Source organism: Epinephelus fuscoguttatus, linkage group LG6 (assembly GCF_011397635.1).
Source record: "Epinephelus fuscoguttatus linkage group LG6, E.fuscoguttatus.final_Chr_v1".
In the NCBI taxonomy this organism is placed as follows: domain Eukaryota; kingdom Metazoa; phylum Chordata; class Actinopteri; order Perciformes; family Serranidae; genus Epinephelus; species Epinephelus fuscoguttatus.
This window is the reverse complement of record NC_064757.1, coordinates 31,430,067-31,449,977: the sequence shown is the minus strand read 5'-3', so window position 1 is coordinate 31,449,977 and position 19,911 is coordinate 31,430,067. Positions and strand designations below refer to the sequence as shown.

Below are 19,911 nucleotides of genomic sequence, written 5' to 3'. Positions count from 1 at the left end.
AGGATATGAGTCACTGTCAAGTTTGTTCGGTAAAAATAATCAAAAACACACATGGTATGAAGTAATTTTACTTTATTTTAGGCAGTGATTCCAGTATTTCAGGCCACAGTAACTGCAGCATCAAAATGTGATACTGGGACATCCAGGGTCTGAAATTAACACCCAACAAGCGCCAAATACGGGTAGATTATCCATTTGGCGAGTAAATCTCTGAAGGCTATTGGCCACACTGGTGGGTAAATGTTTGTACCAAAATAGTCATGTAATAAAAAACTATGCTAAGCGATTCCACCACATTTTGGCATCATTTATGGGTGCGTACACACACACATCAGATGCGGTTTTACACACATTGTGCTGTGAAACTGACCGACTCAAGTGCTCAGAGTTTTGTGGTACTGTTTATGGTTCAGGACATCAGCTGATCCTCAAAACTATCACTTGCTGCCACTCTGCTGCTATCATTACGCTAATGTGAAACCAAGGGGTTCTGATGAGGTAATCAAATGATAACACAGAGGCTCAGTTGTCTGAACAAAGATGGCAAACTCTTTATTACCTCCCACATTGTCAGTGGCAGCACATTAAAGCTTCATTTCCTCCATTCTTACCGATCACAATAAAAGTCTTAGATATATACACCGTATCACTGCTTACCAGAGGGAACTTCTCCACATGCTGAGTCTGTGGTGACAAGTTGTTCAATATATTAAAATAATTTTGCTTAAAAGTTTGCTCTGGCCTCTTCTGTAAGTTTATATTCAATGTGATGCCTTATTATGTCAATGGCATCTACTGAAACAAATATACATGTAACATTCATTCAGTCATTTTACCTAACCCCTTATCCTGTTTGAGGTTGTGGGGGGCTGGAGCCTATGCCAGCTGACATTGGGCCAGAGGCGGAGTTTGCCCTGGACAGGTCCCCAGACTATCACAGGGCTGACAAATAGTGACAGACAACCATTCACACTCACTTTCACACCTACGGACAATTTAGAGTCACCAATTAACCTGCATGTCTTTGGACTGTGGGAGGAAGCAGGAGTAGCCGGAGAAAACCCAGAATGTCACAGGGAGAACATGCAAACTCCGCACAGAAGGGCTCCCCCACTCCTTTCCCTGGGTTCATACCAGGAACCCTCTTGCTGTGAGGCAACAATGCTAACCACTGCACCACCAGCAGGTAAAAAAAAATTGCTTGGTCAGTGGATTTTTTTTCTACCAGTCTCCTTGGCCGGTGAGTAGTGTTGTCAAAAATATCAATTTATCAATACATAGATTCTGGATAGTTGGAACAGTTGCAATACTCATTTCACGCAGTATCGATACACCTGTTCCAGCTGCCCTTCTTGTTCTCTCTTATTGTTAATGTTACCTGCAGTCATTCTGCTGTTGTCTGCTACTAACCAGGAAAATAAAAGTCATCACCTTGTTACATTTTTCTTTTAATAAAAAACAGAACTTGTGTGCCCTCAATGGCATTTTTTCCTTGCAAATGGTAAAAATTTTCATCAAAAATAGTATTGAATATCAATATTTTTCAAGGTATCCTATTAATGCTAGAAATTCCAGTATCGTAACACTACCTGTGAAAAAATTTATTTCAGTCACTGAGCATACTCCTCATTAGTATCCCCTATTAGTTTGAAATGGCTCATACATCCAGTGCATGGATGTATGACTTCAGACATCTGATCAGAATGCATTCTCAGTGTTTTCCTGTGAAGGGTTTCCATACAGGTTCTTCCAAATTTATAAAGACCCTGGGGCAGAAGAGGGATTAAGCCTTCTGCAAGGAACGCCTCAGAATTCAACTAGGGAGAGCTTGAAGACATAGTGAGGACAAGGATATCTGAGCTACCTTGCCTAGCCTGCTGCAACCCCAAACCAGACCCAGGTAAGTAGGGTTAAACAGATGGATGGATGAGGATAAGGGGCTAAGACCACTGAGCCCTGTTGGAGGGTTTCGCTTGTCAGATCAGATAAATGCAGTTCCAACGCACACACACCTGTCTGTGAAATCACTTTAACGACTACAGTACCTGCTTGACTCCACAGATAATTGATTTATTTAGGCGGCTGCATTTTCATGGCAAAGACTTTTCCTTTAAGAAGTAAGGAGCACTAGATTAGACGGCGATTAGAAGAAGATGATGGGCTGCCTCTGTGTTATTACCATGAAAAAAAAAACTAATCAGCCATTTTATATAAAAGCTAAATGACTACAGCAACAATATTCTATCCGGCACTTTAAGAGTTTAAGGAGACTGAACTATGGTATAGACACAGCACTGAAATGTTCTTCAGCTCTAGCTAATTACCCGGGCCAAGTTATGAGTCACATTAGCACAGATGCAATTCCAATTCATTAGTGTAATATTCAGACTTTAATGCTGCTAATTTTACAGCAGTTGCCTTCACCCACTGTTCAATGCTCAGTCATGCTAGCAAACACACACACACACACACACACACACACACACACACACACACACACACACACACACACACACAGAATACAGCTTGACAGCTTTGAGGCATCTCTGTCTGCTAATGCCCCTATAGATTCGATGACCAGTGGAGTAGATGCTATAAACTCACATTTATTCAGTCCTTTCTGAGCTCTGGCTGACGTATCGACTGGAGCACAGCATATATAAAGTGATGACAAAGACTGATAGCATGGGGATCTGGGTTAGCATGACCCCCCGGCAATATTGACGTACTTTTAAAGATCATGCACAAGGTCTTAAGGTCTCACTCGTGCTCTCTCCCCCTCTTTCTCTCGAAGGCTTCTCAGGCAAAGAGTGTTTACTTTGATAATAGCAGTGTTTCACTCTCTTGACATCTGCTGACTGGTACTGGCAGGGTTCCAGCCTCGCTCTGCGCTATCTTTGATAGACTGTGGAAGTTGTTTTAATTGTAGGGCTGTGACATATTTGGGAATTAATAACTGCTAGCTGTTTGCTTAGCATAATCAATCTGCTGGCTGGAGACAGGAGTGTGTTCCACTAGTCTACAAGTTAATTTTATGGGGAGTGATTGTTTATAGCACAACATTTAAATTGTGTTGCTACTTGTTCAGCAACAATGACACTCAATGCATGGACACAGGAATAAACTTTGGCAACCCAAGAGTTCAGCACAACAGATTATAAAGTGCTCTCGTCTGAACACAAATTCAGTTGTTGATTTATGTACTTCAATCTCCAGGGCAGCCACAGTGGTGTAAGGAAGTTACGACAGGCCCTAGTGCACACGATCATACATGTATTGTCTTGGCACAAATAGACACTTGACATTGGATAACATCAGCATATACAGTATATTACCCTGCATATCAGAAAAAAAATAAAAAGTAAGAAATTAATCATTTTATTGAATAGTTTTATAGCTTATATAGATAATAGGGATGCGCGCAATTAGTCATCTTAATGATTTAACATCTGCCCCCTCGCTAGTTGGCAGCAGACGTGGAGTTTTAAAACAGCACAGTGGGAAACTGAGCAGAGGAAAACAAAACCAGCAAAACCGCAAAACCAGTGTGGTTTGGTTGCATGTAGACTCTGTCAGAAAAACTGGCATGTAGTCACCCGACTGGAGAAATGTGCAACCACATTCAACTCAAGTATTTGGATGTTAACCTGCACGGAACGACGACTGCTAGCGGTGCTAGCCATACTCAGACCAATTTGACATTGTTCACCCAGAGACGCTGTGATCTCGCCCGGTCTGAGAAGATAACGCAGCTCATCACGACAATGACCTCGCACAATATGCTTCCACTTAACTTTGTTGAAGGTAAAAGCTTCAGGAAGTTAATGCAAAATGTTAAGCCTGAACATACTTGAATACACCGTGTAACATGTGTTGCCGTCATGTTCACATTCATACTGCACGGCGCCAAGGCATTTAAAATCCAACATGGTTGTTGAAGATTGTGATTAAAGGCTTCAAAGGGCTCTTTATGCACACAATATTTTTTGGGACAATGTTTCAAATACTTAACAATAAACTGTGCTAAATTTTGACTGTTTTCTGACTATTTTCCTTTTATTTGACTAGTCTTAATTAAAATTTTTGTTTAGTCGACAGGGAAACTAGTCACCAGGAACATCCCTAATAGATAAAGCACATAAGGTTGTTTTAGATAGTTACTGACTACTGATTATTTTTTAATCATTTATCTTGAAACACAGGTTTATTTCCAAGGTGGCAATCTGAATCATTTACAAGGGCCTGCTTTCTCTAGGGGCCCCAGTGCAATCGTACTGCCCTCACTGTCTGTATTTACGCCCATGAGCAGCGTCCATTATTACAGCAACACAGCTGAACTGAACAGCAAGTCAGAATGCAAGTAGAGTGTGTTTTAAAGGGACAGTTAAGCCTTAAATCTACAATACATATTTTTCCTACTATCTCCCATGGACGAGAGGCTCATGCTTGTGTAAGCGCAAGATTTAAACAGTAAAAGTATCCTTCTCGGCTGAGCTGTAACATTAGCTAGCTCAGTGCTGCTAGGCGAGCTAGCAGTAGAGGCACACTTTCTTCTGAGCAGTAATACAGGTGGTGGTGTTGCTTGGTTGGAAAGAAAATAGTTCCTACATGAAGCTGCTCACAACAAGGTCTGTGGATTATTTTGTGTAACTAGGTCATGATTTCAGCAAAGAGACATTGCTGTTGAGTTTTTCCAAATGTTTTTTTTGGCACTTTAAGCACCACAAGCTAAGTGCTATCTAGTTCCATTATATTGGAGAGAAGGAAGACATCTCTGTGGCCAGTATCAGCAACAGTCTGCAACTCACACCAAAACAATCTAGATTAATATATAGCACTGCAGGCTAGGGGAAATTTATGTATTTTGATTTGGGGGTGAACTGTCCCTTTAATATTAATGGAGGTAAATAAAAGTGGAATTGCTTTACGATATCTCCCAAAGTTGGAGCGACTGATAACAGCACAGCCCAGGAAAGATGTCTTGCTGCTGGTTGATACTGGACTAAACTTTGTTATCACCATCATTAATATTTAGAAGACACTGAGTCTAGCCCTATCCTGGACAAAGGCTCCATGACAGAGGTGCTCCATACTCGTGCATCTTGTTCTACAGTTCCAAAGAGAATAGGAAGTGAAAGAGTAAGCACCATAAATTCTGCATGACTCCACAGCCTCTCGCACCTGACTCACTTTCAACAAAGGCCTGACACCAGGGTCAGTTTGGGGAATGTTGTTTATGCCGACAACTTGTAAAAAGTGGGATGAAGCCAGCACAGACTCTAGTATCTGGCTTTGAGCACCTATGAACCATGGTTTACAGATTTACTTCCGCCCACGTGTGACCCGGATTTATCTGGTGTGTTGAATGACAGCCAGACAGGATTCTCAATTTATTCTGGTGAAATGAATCAAATCAGCAAAAGAGAGGGAGAATGGCTCTGCAGGCTGAATTACAAACAGTATAGGGGAGGATGCAACACTTCCATGACTAGTCATCAGGAAAACTGCTGGTGAAAAGCACTAGCAATGTTTTTATAAATAAATGATCAGCTTAACACCACCTTAAATACCTTATTATAATCTCACCTTTTTTTATTTTTACTTGTGTTCATCAACAACTTTGGGGAAGGTTATCTTTGGCTGGGCTTAAGATAACAAACCTTTTAAATCCTCACACATTTAAATTGGATCCTATAATACCCCCAGATGAAATTCTCTGATTTTATTCTCTCCACTTGCACACACTTAAAGACACTTTATCTTAGCTCTCTCGCACACAGACACACATTCACACACTGTCTTGCTTTCTCCCCACAACTTCTTGGCAACTCGACAGATTTATCCATATAGTCATGAAATGTGTTCTAGGACACACTATGCTGGATAGGTTTTGCTTAATTTACAGTAGACTACCCTTTATCTTCAACTGTCCATCACAATTGTAGGCTCCGCCAGCTTGTTGTTGCTTTGTGGTCAATATTTAAGATGTCCTTTCCTTTTGTTTACCATTGATTTGTCTTATTTTGACCACAGCTACCACTCAAAGCAATGATATTCATCCAGAACTCACTACAAGCAGAAAAATACCCCTATTCACTAGGGCTGCCCCCTGATAATCAACCAAACGTTAGTCGACCAGAAAGGTCATTGGTCTGCAAGATTTGAAACTCTATTGGGAGCTGCACCTTGTCAAAATAAATCAACACCTATATGACTGGACCATGTGAGGATTTAATTTGAAAGAACAGGCACAGGAAGAGGCCACTCTCAGCAGTCAGACAGGAGTCACGTTACAAACCAATCACAGCCGACAGATATCTTTCTCTTCTTATGTAAATATTCAGTCTGATAAACACGGAAAACTTGATCATGTTAATGCAGGGCTACCCAGAGCTTTACATCTGTCCCACGGACGATAGGCCTACACACTTATAAACAGCACCTGGAAGAAGATCAGCTCTGCACTCAGGATTTCAGGTAAATAGGCTGTGATATGATGCTTGTTAAAGTTGCTTAGCAACCTCAGACGCAACCTGCCACCACGCTCTTGAAAGCTGGCACAAAAAAGGCACATACACCCAGCACCTGACCTCACGTTTTCCAGGCAATTAAAGACACGGCAATTGTACAGCCCCTAATTTCCAGGGCTGGTACCTGCGGTTATTCCACAGGCTAGTTAATAACATGTCGGGCAGGAAATCCAAAGAGTGGGATCATTTTGAGAAGGTTAAGGATGAACCCAAGGTGATATGTAAACTCATCTTCATTGGTCGACTACAAACATGACGTATCATCTGAAACATGGAAGTAGCTACATGCCCATTAGCCATTTAGCACAATCATTACTGTTTTGCCGACAGCATCATTAACGGGCGGCTCGCTCAGTGTGTGACATGCACTTGTAGATAAAATATAGGCCTATATTAATGAAGGTTCATTAGTACGGTTTTGTATTTCTCTGTAATGTAGCACAGTGTTAACAATGTTACTGATACTATTCTTTCTCACACCTTCCAACTCAAACCATTGTGTTGCCCAGCCTAAAATATATAATTTGATAATTAAATTAATATCGTATACATGTGGGTGACTAGTCGACTAATGGCCTTAAATGATGACTACTGGTTGACTAGATTCTTCCTCGGGGGCAGCCCTAGCCCTTCTACGACACACTATGCTGGATAGGTTTTGCTTAACTTACAGTAGACTACCCTTCATCTCAGCTGTCCATCACAACTGTAGGCTCCACCAGCTTGTTGTTGCTTTGTGGTCAACATTTCAGAAGTCCTTCCCTTTCATTACCTTATTGATTCGTCTTATTTTGACCACAGCTACCAGTCAAAGCAGTGATATTTCCAACTAGAACTGAGAGCGTTTCTCTCCTGGGGACCACAGCAGCTCTGCTCCGCAGTCTGTATTTTCGGTCATGCATTCACACTCCTGTTTCCTGTTATTCTAACAACAAAGGGCCTATATCTGGCCCTTACCCTGCACTCCTCCTCAAACTTCATCTTCAACTATAGTAACGGTCAATATTTCATGACTCATCATTAATATTTAGAAGACACTGAGTCTAGCCCTATCCTGGACAAAGGCTCCATGACAGAGGTAGGCCATACTCCTGCATCTTGTTCTACAGTGGCAAAGAGAATAGGAAGTGAAAGAGTAAGCACCATGAATTCTGCATGACTCCACAGCCTCTCACACCTGACTCACTTTGAACAAAGGCTTGACACCAAGGCCAGTTTGGGAAGTGTTTTTTATGCTGACAACTTCAGCCAACACAGACTCTTGTAAAATCCTGATAAATATTTCCTAGGAGACAGCACAAAAACATGCACCCTCTCTGAGTCCCACATGCACAACCTGAGGCCCTTAACAACACATGCTATATGCCGGAGAATGATGTAATTATGGTGCAACTATGAAATTTAGAGGAGTCATCCATTTAAAGTCACATTAAAAATACTTAAATAAATAAGTTAAGCTGGTTGACATGCTGCTGCACTGTTTAGCTTCTACTACAAGGGAAACATGGAAGAAATGCATGTGACATTACAAGCAGCATAGGATCCAATACTATCAAATACAGCCAGTGGTGTAGTCATCCACTCAGGAATGCTGATTTGTATACCAGCTGCACTACCCTGATCGGTGGATACTGCATATTAATGCCCATTCTGGTAGTTATTATTCTGCACTGTCTGACAGCAGGCAGCGCAACGCTCAGCAGAGCTGGCAGAGCTTGGAGAATTGGCTCTGACGAGGTCCTCTTTTGCGTGGACTATTTTCTGGCTGCTGGCAACAAGCAGCCCTCAGGGCTTTATCAGCCAGAGACACTCGCAGGGAATCAGTCGCAATAACTGATCTATTGAAACCAATAATGTACAATGACTTGCAAATCGATCTAGACAGCAATATGAAAGTAGAAATCTGTGACTTTCCTCATATCACTGTGAAGAGGCTGCACAGCTGATGCAGAAAGTTGCGGTGAAGCCTGTTGTTTATTCATCCATTTGAAAATTTGAAACATAAAAGCTGGCAAAGTGTAACAGTTCAGTGCCTCTGCTTTATTTTGATGTGTAAAACTGACTTCAGCTGTGCCTGCTCTGGGTTTAGCAGCCTTTCTTACTGTCAAACACAGAAGGTGTGACCTGACAAGCCAGACAAGCTTATAAACACCTCTGTAGAGCATCTTAAACCACATTAAATATGCTGGTTGTTTTTTTTTTTTTTTACAGTTCGCCACCACATAAACTGCTATAAATTAATTATTAAAACATTAGAGATAACAGCTTTACAAGCATAGAAAACAAGCAAGTAAACACCTGCACCACATGATATATGAGCCAGGTTAAATGTTTTTTTGCCACAAGATCATCCTTTTTTTGACAGAGCCCTCTGAGCAACCTCATTTCAATAAATAGGGTTCTGCATTTTAGTTTTTGTTTATGCCCTCCTTGCCTGGGCACGGCTCGTCATATTATCTTGTCATTTGTTGGGGAAAATCAGAAACACTTGGTTAGAGTCAAATGATCTCCCTGCTAATGGAAATACTACAGAATCATTGTCATGTAAAAATTGGATCGCAATGAACCAAAATCACAATTTTAATTAATTGTGCAGCCCTTCTAAGAAGGAGCCCCGACAAGAAACACTGTAGATCTCACTGATGCACTCACACGGCACACAGAAGAGCATGTTTTGACAATGTCCCATTATTAAACTCACATGGCGACAAATCCTCTTTAGAGCAACACTCATTAAAGATGTCTTTTATATTTTATAGACAGCAATTCAGTGTTTCAAAATACATTCTATCAAAGAGTCACGAATCACAAAATGTCATTAGTCACAGAATTAAAACACAGAGTGGGTGGATTCTCTCACTTAACCCAAAGGGTGGGCTTCCGAGCACCCTCCTCTCCTGTTAGCCCCCTCCCTGCACTTTTTCTAAACCAAATGGAATTTCCCATGCATTTGTGCCCCCAAAAGCTTGACCCCAGATCACTGTTTTATCTGTGTCCATTTAATGCACAAAAGGGCAAATGCATACAATTTATTGTTGATGGGAAATATGAGCTGTCAGAGCTGGGGAAGTCTGTATGGGTAGAGTGGATTTTGCACACAACCCCAATTAACGCTGTTTGAACAAGCATCTGGGTCCCTGAACATCCATCCCATTTGTTCTGAGACCTCCTCTGACCCTCCCCACTTTGACGAAAGGGAAAAAATTAAAGCCAATGAATAAACTGTTGTTTACCTTTTCTATACACAAAGCATCTTGTTTCACAATAATGCATCGTGAAGTGCTCTGCTGTGCAAAATGAAATGGATCTGGTTGCAGGTTGGGAATTAATTTTGTTTTGATTGATTATATTAAAAGCCCTCTTCAACTCTGAACATCATGTTCTTGTCTTTGTGAGTGGTGGGAGTGTAAACATGCAGTCCTCTAACAGACTTACTCCAAAGGCACCCAGAAAACGAGAATAACAGGTTTCTATCTTTCTGCTGTTTTGTGTCGTCAGCCTCAAACTTTGGTAACTGAGAGGCTAATGATAAATAAATGAGTTAGTATTAAATAATGATTTGTCCATTTCAAGACCTAAAGACAGTTCACCCTAAAATCAAAAATACATGTGTTTCTTCTTGCCTGTGGTGCTATTTATTAATCTAAATTGTTTTGATGTGACTTGTCGAGTGTTGGAGATATCAGCTGCAGAGACGTCTGCCTTCTCTAAAATAATGGAACGAGATGGCACTCAGCTTGTGGTGCTCAAAGCGCCGATAAAAGTAAATTTGAAAAACTCAACAGCAATGTCTCTTTTCAGAATTCATGACCCCGTTACCCAAGATAATCCACAGACCTTGTTGTGAGCAGGGCTGTCACATTCTGGACGGTTGGTTGACATGTTCCTGTTCGATCAAATTCTCAGTGGATGGACAATCATTGGTGTTACTTTAATCAGGCCGTGTGTCCACCAAAACATTAATTTTCCCAGCTGGAAACAGCAGTTGTTGCTGTTCAGCAGTTGTTGCTGTCCTCTGTGACAGTTGGTCTTTGTGGTGTTTGTCACGTTCCTTCTCCACTGTGATTGGACAGCTGGTGACACTGATGAGAGCAGCGTTTTACCCAAAATGAAACACTTTTCAACTCTCATTCTTAATCAGAAAAATGGATAAACAATCACAGAAGACATTCGGTGTTGTATATATAATTACTGATTTATTTTATTAAGTCTCCAAAAAGGCAGGAGTTGAATGTGTATCAGTTAAGAGCCTACTCAGCCTCTTAGTGGCTTTTTTTTTAATTGATAGCAGTTGATAAAGCTGGATTACAAAGCTTCTGAAAGGAACAGGAAAACAACAGAGCCCTTGTTGGATGGCTAACATTAGCTACTAGGCTAAAAATAGTAAGTCTCTCCCGCATGCAGCATTACAGAGATATTTAACATTAGTACCGTTGTGTTGTATACATCGTTAACTCCAGAACTCCTGTTTATTGCTTAGTAGTGAGACAGATGCAGCTCAGCGGGACGCTTCCAGCAATACAGTGCACAATTTCTTTTCAGATAATATTACTGTGGACAGCACATTTAGTTTTTTACTTGGGGCATTTTTGCCTGCACATACACAGTGTTTACTTGCCCTGGACAGGTGTTAATGTCGAGCTCTGCAACAGGAATAAGAATGCTTTGCTGGACACACAACACTACCAAGTAGAGTGAACTCAGTGCACTGTGGCTGATTTCATTAATCTAGAGATAACGTGCAGAATTTTTTCTCCATCGACCAATCGACTGGTTGAAGAGTAGGAAAGAGTAGCAAAGATTTATTTTGGTTGATTATAGCCCTAGCTGTGGGCAGTTACATGAAGGAACTATTTTCTTTCAACCGAACTACACCTGTCAACCATATCACTGCGCAGAAGGAAGAGTGCATCTACTCAGAGACAAGAGGCTTGTGCTAGTGACAGATTAACATTGATGATATTTCCTTGGCTGAGCTATAATGTTTGCTAGCTCAGTGATGTCAGCTGAGCGACCAGCTGATGCACACTGATGTAGTTCAGTAGAAAGAAAATAGTTCCTCCATGAAACTGCTCACAACAAGGTATGTGGGTTGTCTTGAGTATTCAGGTCGTGATTTCTGGAAAGAGACACTGATACTGAGTTTTTCAATTTTGTTGCTTTGAACACCACAATCCGAGTGCCATCTAGTTCCATTATATTCATGAGAAGGCAGACATCTTTATGGCCAATATCTCCTCGATTTGGCAGCAAACCATAACAATCAATAATAACAATGAATTAATAAAGCACTATAGGTAAGAAGAAAAATTTGTATTTTTGATTTGGGAATGAACTGTCCCTTTAAGAGCTCTAATATGTAGTACACAGTATGTCTGTGTCTTGTAGCATTTATCTTTCTAATTCTGACCTTCATTCATCTCCCAAACAGGTGTGACAAAGAACCCTGTAAAACCACATCAATCTCTTGTCTGCACTAATTCACAAACACATTAACGGATGCAAATTAGCTGCATATTTAAATCAAAAATCTATTGTTCAAATATCGCATAAAGTTGCCTTGTTTACAACTGATATAACTACAGCATCCTCAAATTACTTCACAGCTGAAAATACATGATAAATAAGTCATAAGTGTGGAATGCTTTGGGTTGTTTACTAAGGGAAACTCACCATATAATTCAGTGTATTAAGTGGAAGCTGCCAGAAACTGTTTTAGCCGTGTCAGCTTATGGCTTTTATTAAGCTGTCATTTTGTTGTTTGGCTGCAACATCTGAGTAAATTCTACCAAGCATACACTATTTTAAGACCTCCAGTTGTAAGCCTGGCATCTTATTGACTGGGCGCCTCCGTAGCCTAAAGCATTTTGACAGTTGTCAACACTGGTGTGCTGCAATTTTAATATGCAACAAAATCAATATGTCATTCATTTTCACAGCCCATTTCAGGGACACCCATCAAGTCTCGAGACCGTATGACAGAAACCTACAAATGTGACTTACAATGTTGACTTGTCCTCGAAAGCAACAGTTTGGTTTTTTTAATTCAAACTGGACAGAACAAAAAGGACATCAGTTAAAAAAAAAAAAAAACTTTTGTTTCGTTGTGATCACAAACGGTTATTTAATGCTCAAGATTTGTTTGCTTTGTAATTTAAACTGTAATATTTATATTTCTGCCTGCGAGTACATTTACTGTCTCCTGCCTTTATCTGCACTGGGTCTCCATCTGACAACTGTGTACAACAGCAGATAATGTGATTATGTATTTGGATGCAGGGTGCCACTCCACTGAGATCTGCATTCAAATAATCCCCATAATACACCTTACATAATATAATTACATCCTTAAGGACCTTTTATTTTTGTTGTTCTACTGTATGTTGTTTTATATCTTTTTTTTTTTTTTTTTTTAAGGAGATGGCTTACTTTCAGGTTGATACTTGTATTTTGGGTTTATATCAGAACATGTTTACAGGCTTCAATGTTCGAAAAAAGCTTTATTTTCTTCATACTGTCTAGCTAAGTCTGCTCCAATTGGTCAGTGTTTCTGGTCTTCTGCATCTGCACTGTCTGCATCTTGTCACTGTCATTGGAGCCTAGATATGACTGTTACAAAATATCATGGCACTTTGTACTGTGAAAAATCACCAAAAAAATAACAAAGTATTGATAACAAATGGCAACTGTGATTTTTTTTTTAGTTAAAAAATAAGCATTATGCATCAGACATAGTGAAGTGCATTGTCATTGCTGCCGCCATGCTCTTTGAAACATTACTTGTGCCCATCCTGACCAAAAATCATATCTTATAGCTCCCCCTAAACTTCTCACTTAAGGCTTTCTGGAGGGCTCGTGTCTCCTTCAGTTGAGCCGAGCTGCCCACATTAACAACACTGCCAAAAACAAACAGTTATGTTTCACTGGACCTGCGATATAGCTGCAGTTGTGTGCTGCTAATGCAAGTATATTAACGTTGTACATTGTATTGTATATTAACTGTACATTAACGCTAATAAGTCTATCTGTGAATCATAACGGTTGTCCTGGCCTCTGCGTAACTGAACACACACTGCCAGCTGGCAACTCCAGCTTTCGGGCTGAGCACGTCGGGGCAAATCCAAGCTACACAACATTGCCAAGCAAATGAATCACTGTTTCTGAAATTCCTTACAGTTTGACCATTTGTTTTTCACATGTGTACCTTCAGGGCACGTCCATCAAGTGGATCTACACCCACACACAACAGCAGCAACGCACACATACCGGCGAGGCTCACAGAGCAGAAGAAGCCTTTACGTAACAACAAAGCGAGCGAAGCTTGTTGCAGTGTAAAGTTTCACAAAAGAAAACATGAAAGAACAGTTAGCCACATCCAACCCATTTCTTTCATTATTTAACTGGCTTCAAATGAGGCGTCAAGTTCACACAGTCTCTTTCTGTATTACATAACTGTTGTTCCAACACTGATCTAGCCTATGGGCCAACAATCAAAGCTAGCTGCACAATATGCCAACATTAACTTCAGGCTAACCTGTAAAGTAAACAGTAAAACAACATACAACTGACAAAACTTCGAGCTGTCAAGTTTGAGGCTGGATCACTGATAGCTGGTGATAACTACCCTGAGCTTTAGTTCTGAAGTGAGCCCTGCTGTGTACTAACCCTTACTGAGAAAGACTTTTTTCTGTTGTTGTGGGGACACTACAGTCAATAAGAGTCCTCACATCCTCAGCTGATGGACTAAATGAAGGCTTTTCTTTGTTCTTGGAGCCAGCAAAACAACATGTAGCAAGCTTTGATCCTGTCATGTTTCCAGTAGGGCTGGATGGTATAACAACTATGTATGATATACCTATATATTTTCAAGCAAGATATAGCTTTACACAATATCATTTATATCAATACAAGGTCAAGTTGTGTTACATTACCCTTTTCTCCCGACAAGCCATGCCAGAGTGCATCTCTCCTCTCACACACTCTCCGCCCCACTCACTCACTCACTAGTTCACTCACAAGTTCATCACCAACACTCAGAGAGACTCAGAGCTGCTCCTCTGTTTAATCTGTCTGTTCATTAGTGTACAGTGCAACACTGGTCTATATGTTGCAGGTGCTACTCTTAATTAGTCAGTGAGATGAATGAAATTACTGCAGTAGCACTTGTGCAATCCACTGTATAGGTGGGAGACAGAGCTACTTGATTGTGTCAGGTGAGTGTTTGTTTGCTAGTTTGTGTGTGAAATGGATCATAGCGCATCGGCATTCTTTGTAGCTGTAGTCTATTGTGTGACACTGAAACAGCCCTTGGATACAGACATTTTTACGTGCATGTATATAAGTGTCTCTCGCTCCTTCCCTCCCTCGGCCTCTCTGTTGATGGTCTATGCATAAATAAGATTAAAAGCCTCAATAAATATAAAGATTTAAATCAATTTCCAGCACTAGATTCGTCTGAAAGGCCATTGGAAAAGAGTTGTAACTCCACAAAGATTTTTAATTGTTCCAAACTACAGTGGATTTAGGCCTACTTGATACTTTTATATTCATGTTATAGTTTTGAGGCCTGTGCTGCAAACCTTTAAACCTCTGTAGCTCCAGTGCTACATGCAAAAACGTTAACCTACAGCCCCGCTATTTAATTTACATAATTTTTCATGTACAAGTACAGCTGTATATTTCCAAACAGGGAAAAAATCCCTGTCTTTGCATTTAATTTTAATCAGTTTGTTTTTATGAAAGTGCTTGTTGCAAAAGGACTCCCACACACTGTCTAACTTGCAATAAATAATTAATTTACGACATTTCGGTACTAGACCTTCATCAGGCAAACAAAAAAAAACCTAACCGTAAACCATAAAAGTGCTTGCGACATCACAAATGTGGCTTTGACATGCAAACTGAACACGTAGCCCACTTCGTAGAAAATACTGAGATATATATTGTGTATCACCATTTAGCCTGAAAGTACCGCAATATGAATTTCTGTCCATGGCACCCAGTCCTAGTTTCCAGGTCCACCATAGCAGGGCAAAGTAGGTTCTTTGCTCATGGCTAGCTGAAGGTGTTTCTAACTGATCCACCCAAGAATCTGTACAGCATACGACCCCATAGGATGTCATAATCAGCATCAAATCTGACTATGTCATGGTTACACCAGCCCACCAGGACGTGCACTTGGCTTTGAAGCCAATTTTCATAGTGCCCAGACTCTCTAATTACATCCGTCAAATGATGCTCTGTAGCCTAAAAATATTTTTTAGCATAGACTTACATGGCTAAAGGAACTAGGGCTGACCTTCGAATCCATTTATGGACATTTGAAGCTTCGGAGCTCAGAACGAATTTAATTCAAAGCATTTGTGAAAAAAAAAAAAATTAAAAAAAGGGTCGGTGATAAGTAGTATTTAACTTTTGATTGAACACTAAATTAAAACCCTCGGTGCACACTGCAGCACAATCAAACAGATGCGCAACTCATAGTATCAGAAGTGTCTCTGACACCAGACTCAGAGCATACCAGTGGAACTGGAAAATGCATTTTAGGCTTACTAGTTACTACTTACGTTTTTCAAGTGATTTCCCAAAGTTGTTGCTGAGTTGTGATATGCCAATTGCTTTTGGCAAAATTGGCACTCTGCTTCCTGGGGGTTGTCGGGGCATATTTTAAAGTGCAACCACACATCTGATGACCTCTTGGACATGTCTGCCAGCTCTGAGCGCGCTCGTTGTCAGAATTGGACTGGTGGGGGTTAGTATTGCGTTTAAGACCTCCCCCCAAAAAACGGAAAAAAAAGCGCAGAAGCTTCGAAAAAAAAAAAAAATCACAATCGAATCCCGTGCCATCAAACAAAGCTTCGAAGCTTTGAATTTTTTGGGTCAGCCCTAAAAGGAACATCTGTAAATGAGGGGATACATTTTTTGGAGCGTCACAACTGCAAAAAATGACTACTTTCACTATCAGAATTTGAATCATTTGGTCCAATTACATTTGGAAAGTCTAGAGGAGCCACACAATTGAATCATTCTATCCCAATACATTTAGCAAAGTGCTGAACCAGAAGTAGTCGGCTTGGCCAATGGAAGTTTCTAGTGAGCCTGCTCTATGGGCCACACAGTGCAGAAGAGTGTCAATCATGGGGCTATTTTTATAAGCAGCATTTGAACTATTTTGGCTCAATGCACCACTGAGCAACTTTCATAGTACTCTATCCAGTTCTATTTATACATCCATGGGTTACACACATTTTCTGATAGATGGAGAAAATGAGAGAGGATGGTCTTTTCTAATACTTTAAAGGATCTCTAAACACACCAGGAACACACCTTTGTGTTAAAGAGGCATGGAAAAGTGCATTTTGCATAACTTGTCACTTTGAATCTCTTTTGTTTTATTACTTACTGTCTTTATAACCTCATTTGAGACTGACAACATAGTTTGGACAAAATATTTGACCCAGAGTAAAAACTGTAACTCTGTTTGTTCACTATCAGACTAATCCTATTACTAGCAGTGATTTAGGGCCAGCCAAGAGAATCAGTCAGGAATTAAGTAGGAGAGCTTTTTCCCCCCTTTTCTTTACTTACGGCTTGTTTCACTTTTTTTATTGTTTACTCTGCTCAAACATTAAAGACTGTATATAAACACCATACATCAAAAAGTGCTGAAAATGTGTAGCAGACACTGTATGTATCTTTAGATACCTGAGCGCAGTTATCATCTGGGGAATTGTGCTGTTTCAGGCTGATGATGACATGATGGTGAAACATCTGTTGCTGTGCAATAAACAACTATTTGGCACTTGCTAAACCTTCAGGAGTATTTATTATTGGCCTAATATTTGTTGTTTGACATTCCTCTTTTGATTAGAGTCCAGTGTTTGATTGCATTTTTAATACACAGCTTTATTGGCCAAAAATATCTGAACATTGGCTCAACGAGACATTCGTCGGTATCTTGAGTTTTCTTAGCATTACACATTTTAAATGTCTTTAATTTTAACAGTGCACATGTGATAAGACATCCTGGTAAGCTTTAGCAAACAGGGAACAAAAGAAACATAATGAAAATGTTCACAACCTCCGTCAAACACATCCTCCTCCTATCAAACACACCATAATCAGAAAAGAAACCAAACATTAACTTGTCTGACTGAGTGGCTGCTGCGTCTCACCACTGATATGTCTCTCTCTCTGACGTCACACAGCCAAATTAAAAGCTCAGCGTACATGAAGGCCCTTATTACCCCATCACATTCAGCCTGATCTGTTCTTGCCCTGAAGAAAAGATTGAAGCCTTTGTGGCTTTAATGTGACTCAAATGTTCAATTTGATCGTCACAACTAAAGAAAACTGGAGCAGATATATGTGGCCACATGAGCACCCATAACATTTTGACACAAATATGTTGTCAATAACACATAATATGGCACAGTCTTAGGGGGATTATTTTCCTCGTTGGTTTAATGATCTCATTTTCTGCCTGTCACACATCATCAGAGCAGCTAAATGAAAGGGCTCATTCTGTGTACCAGAGTGTCCAGGAACTCTTACATGCAGGAGGATTTGGCCGGCAAAAAAAAAAAGTCCTCTGCTGAGTAATGAAAGCTCAGATTATGATGACTACAGTGTAATAACTTCTGCTGAACTCTCACTGACCTGGTATCAACTGCCAAAACTGTGGAGGGGCACCTCAAGAGGAGGAGTTGTCATCACAATCAACACCTGTAACAGAGACAAATCTGTTCAAGTCCACATTCTGATATCAGACCCGACTACAATAACAACTCCTTGTCACATCTAGTCAAAGGGCAAGCAAACATAAAAAACAACAAACTGTTGACATGAAGTGCTTCTTCTCATTGACAGAGGTCTGGTTTGAAGTACAGCCTGAAATTTCTCATTTTTAGTAGTACTGCCTGCAAAGTGATGGCTGAGGTGTTTCCAACAGCAGACAGCTGAGAAACTGCTCTGCAACCTTGTCACCTCGATAGCGATGGAAAAAGAGCCCCATGATAATGGCAGGTAGCGTAATGATGTACCAGAATATATGGACAAAACCTGTGGTGTGAAGTGACTGCTGGTATCAGACACTGTTTGGGACCACTTCTTGAAATTTTTATTTCATATATATTTTATGGACAGCAGCAGCAGAGAGATGACAGAAAATAAGGGGAGCGAGAGATGGGAATGATTCGCTGCAAATGTTCCCTGCCAAACTTGATTCAGAAACGCTGCGGTTCATTTTCGGCTCCTTAACCCAGAGGGCACCTATTCTGGGAGTCTTGACAAATGCCAGGTGTGCTGCATGACATTATTTAAAGTCAACCTAAACCTGACTTATGAAACCTTTCACATTTCCTGTCATAAATAAGCAATGATGGGTTGGTCTTTTTGTGAGAAATCTCTCCTGCAAGCCGGCTGATTAATATGATCGGCACCAGTTATTACCAGTTATTACCTTGACCAAAAGAAGGGCTGATTTCCAAAGCCATGGTCGAAAACTCCACCAGAAACGTCAAAAATAAATGGCCCATTTTCAGAGAGCTTTCCAACAGGAGACATTTTGACTCGTCATAGCAGGAAAATCACAGGTTTAAAATAATAGCATTAATTATGACTGTTCCATTTCAGTGTGCCAGACAGTCATGCCAGTGTGCTCCGTTCGGTTAGTCAGCCAATATGAAGGCACCAGAGCTCCACAACTGAATGAATCAAATCCACCTCTAGTCGCACAATGTTTATTTCAAGAGGTTACACAATTTTAATTTATCTAATGTGCCTTTTGGTGATACTACAGCACAAAGGAAAAGTTGTTCAAATTTAACAACGTGAAATTTAATTTTAAAAAAATGAGTAATGTTTAATTAGTTTTTAAATGCAATTACACTCCACTTGACGACTTCAATATCCAGTTGTATACCTCAGATTTCAGAACCAATTAAAGAAAATGAACATGGCTCCAAAATGTCTATTAAATCCCTCCAATATCAACATTATAAATACAAGGCTATTGGAGGGGGAGGTTGAGATAAGTACCACATAATACATATAAATGTTTCAGTTCTATTAAAAATGTTTATTCCAATTTTTAGTGAGTCCAATAAAGACCATGTATGCTTCCCTTCATGAACAACAATGACCAGTGTTGGCCAAGTTACTCTCAAAATGTAATACTTTACATATTACTAATTACCTTCATTTAAAAGTAACATGTTACATTACAATATTACTCTCTGTGTTGAGTAGTAAGTTGCTCATTACATTACATTTATGCTACTTTCACCAAAATGACCTCAGGAGAGCTAATAGACATTCTAATGGATGAGGGTCATGTTGTTTCACAGCAGGTAATCAAAGCACAGAAGCTCCATTTTATTAC

The 19,911-nt window shown here is 40.2% G+C and overlaps 1 protein-coding gene across 5 annotated transcripts in view; it reads right to left on the bottom strand.

Moving 5' to 3' along the window:
* Positions 1 to 19,911, bottom strand: part of gpat2 (glycerol-3-phosphate acyltransferase 2, mitochondrial) — a 194,141-nt gene that overhangs the window by 113,112 nt on the left and 61,118 nt on the right. For 4 of the 5 annotated variants that reach the window (XM_049578313.1, XM_049578312.1, XM_049578314.1 and 1 more), the window contains exon 3: positions 18,189 to 18,254. The exons of the other annotated variant lie outside the window; for it this stretch is intronic. The gene's annotated coding sequence lies outside the window, so the exon portion shown is untranslated. The remainder of the gene's footprint in view (positions 1 to 18,188; positions 18,255 to 19,911) is intronic. 5 annotated transcript variants of the gene reach the window in all.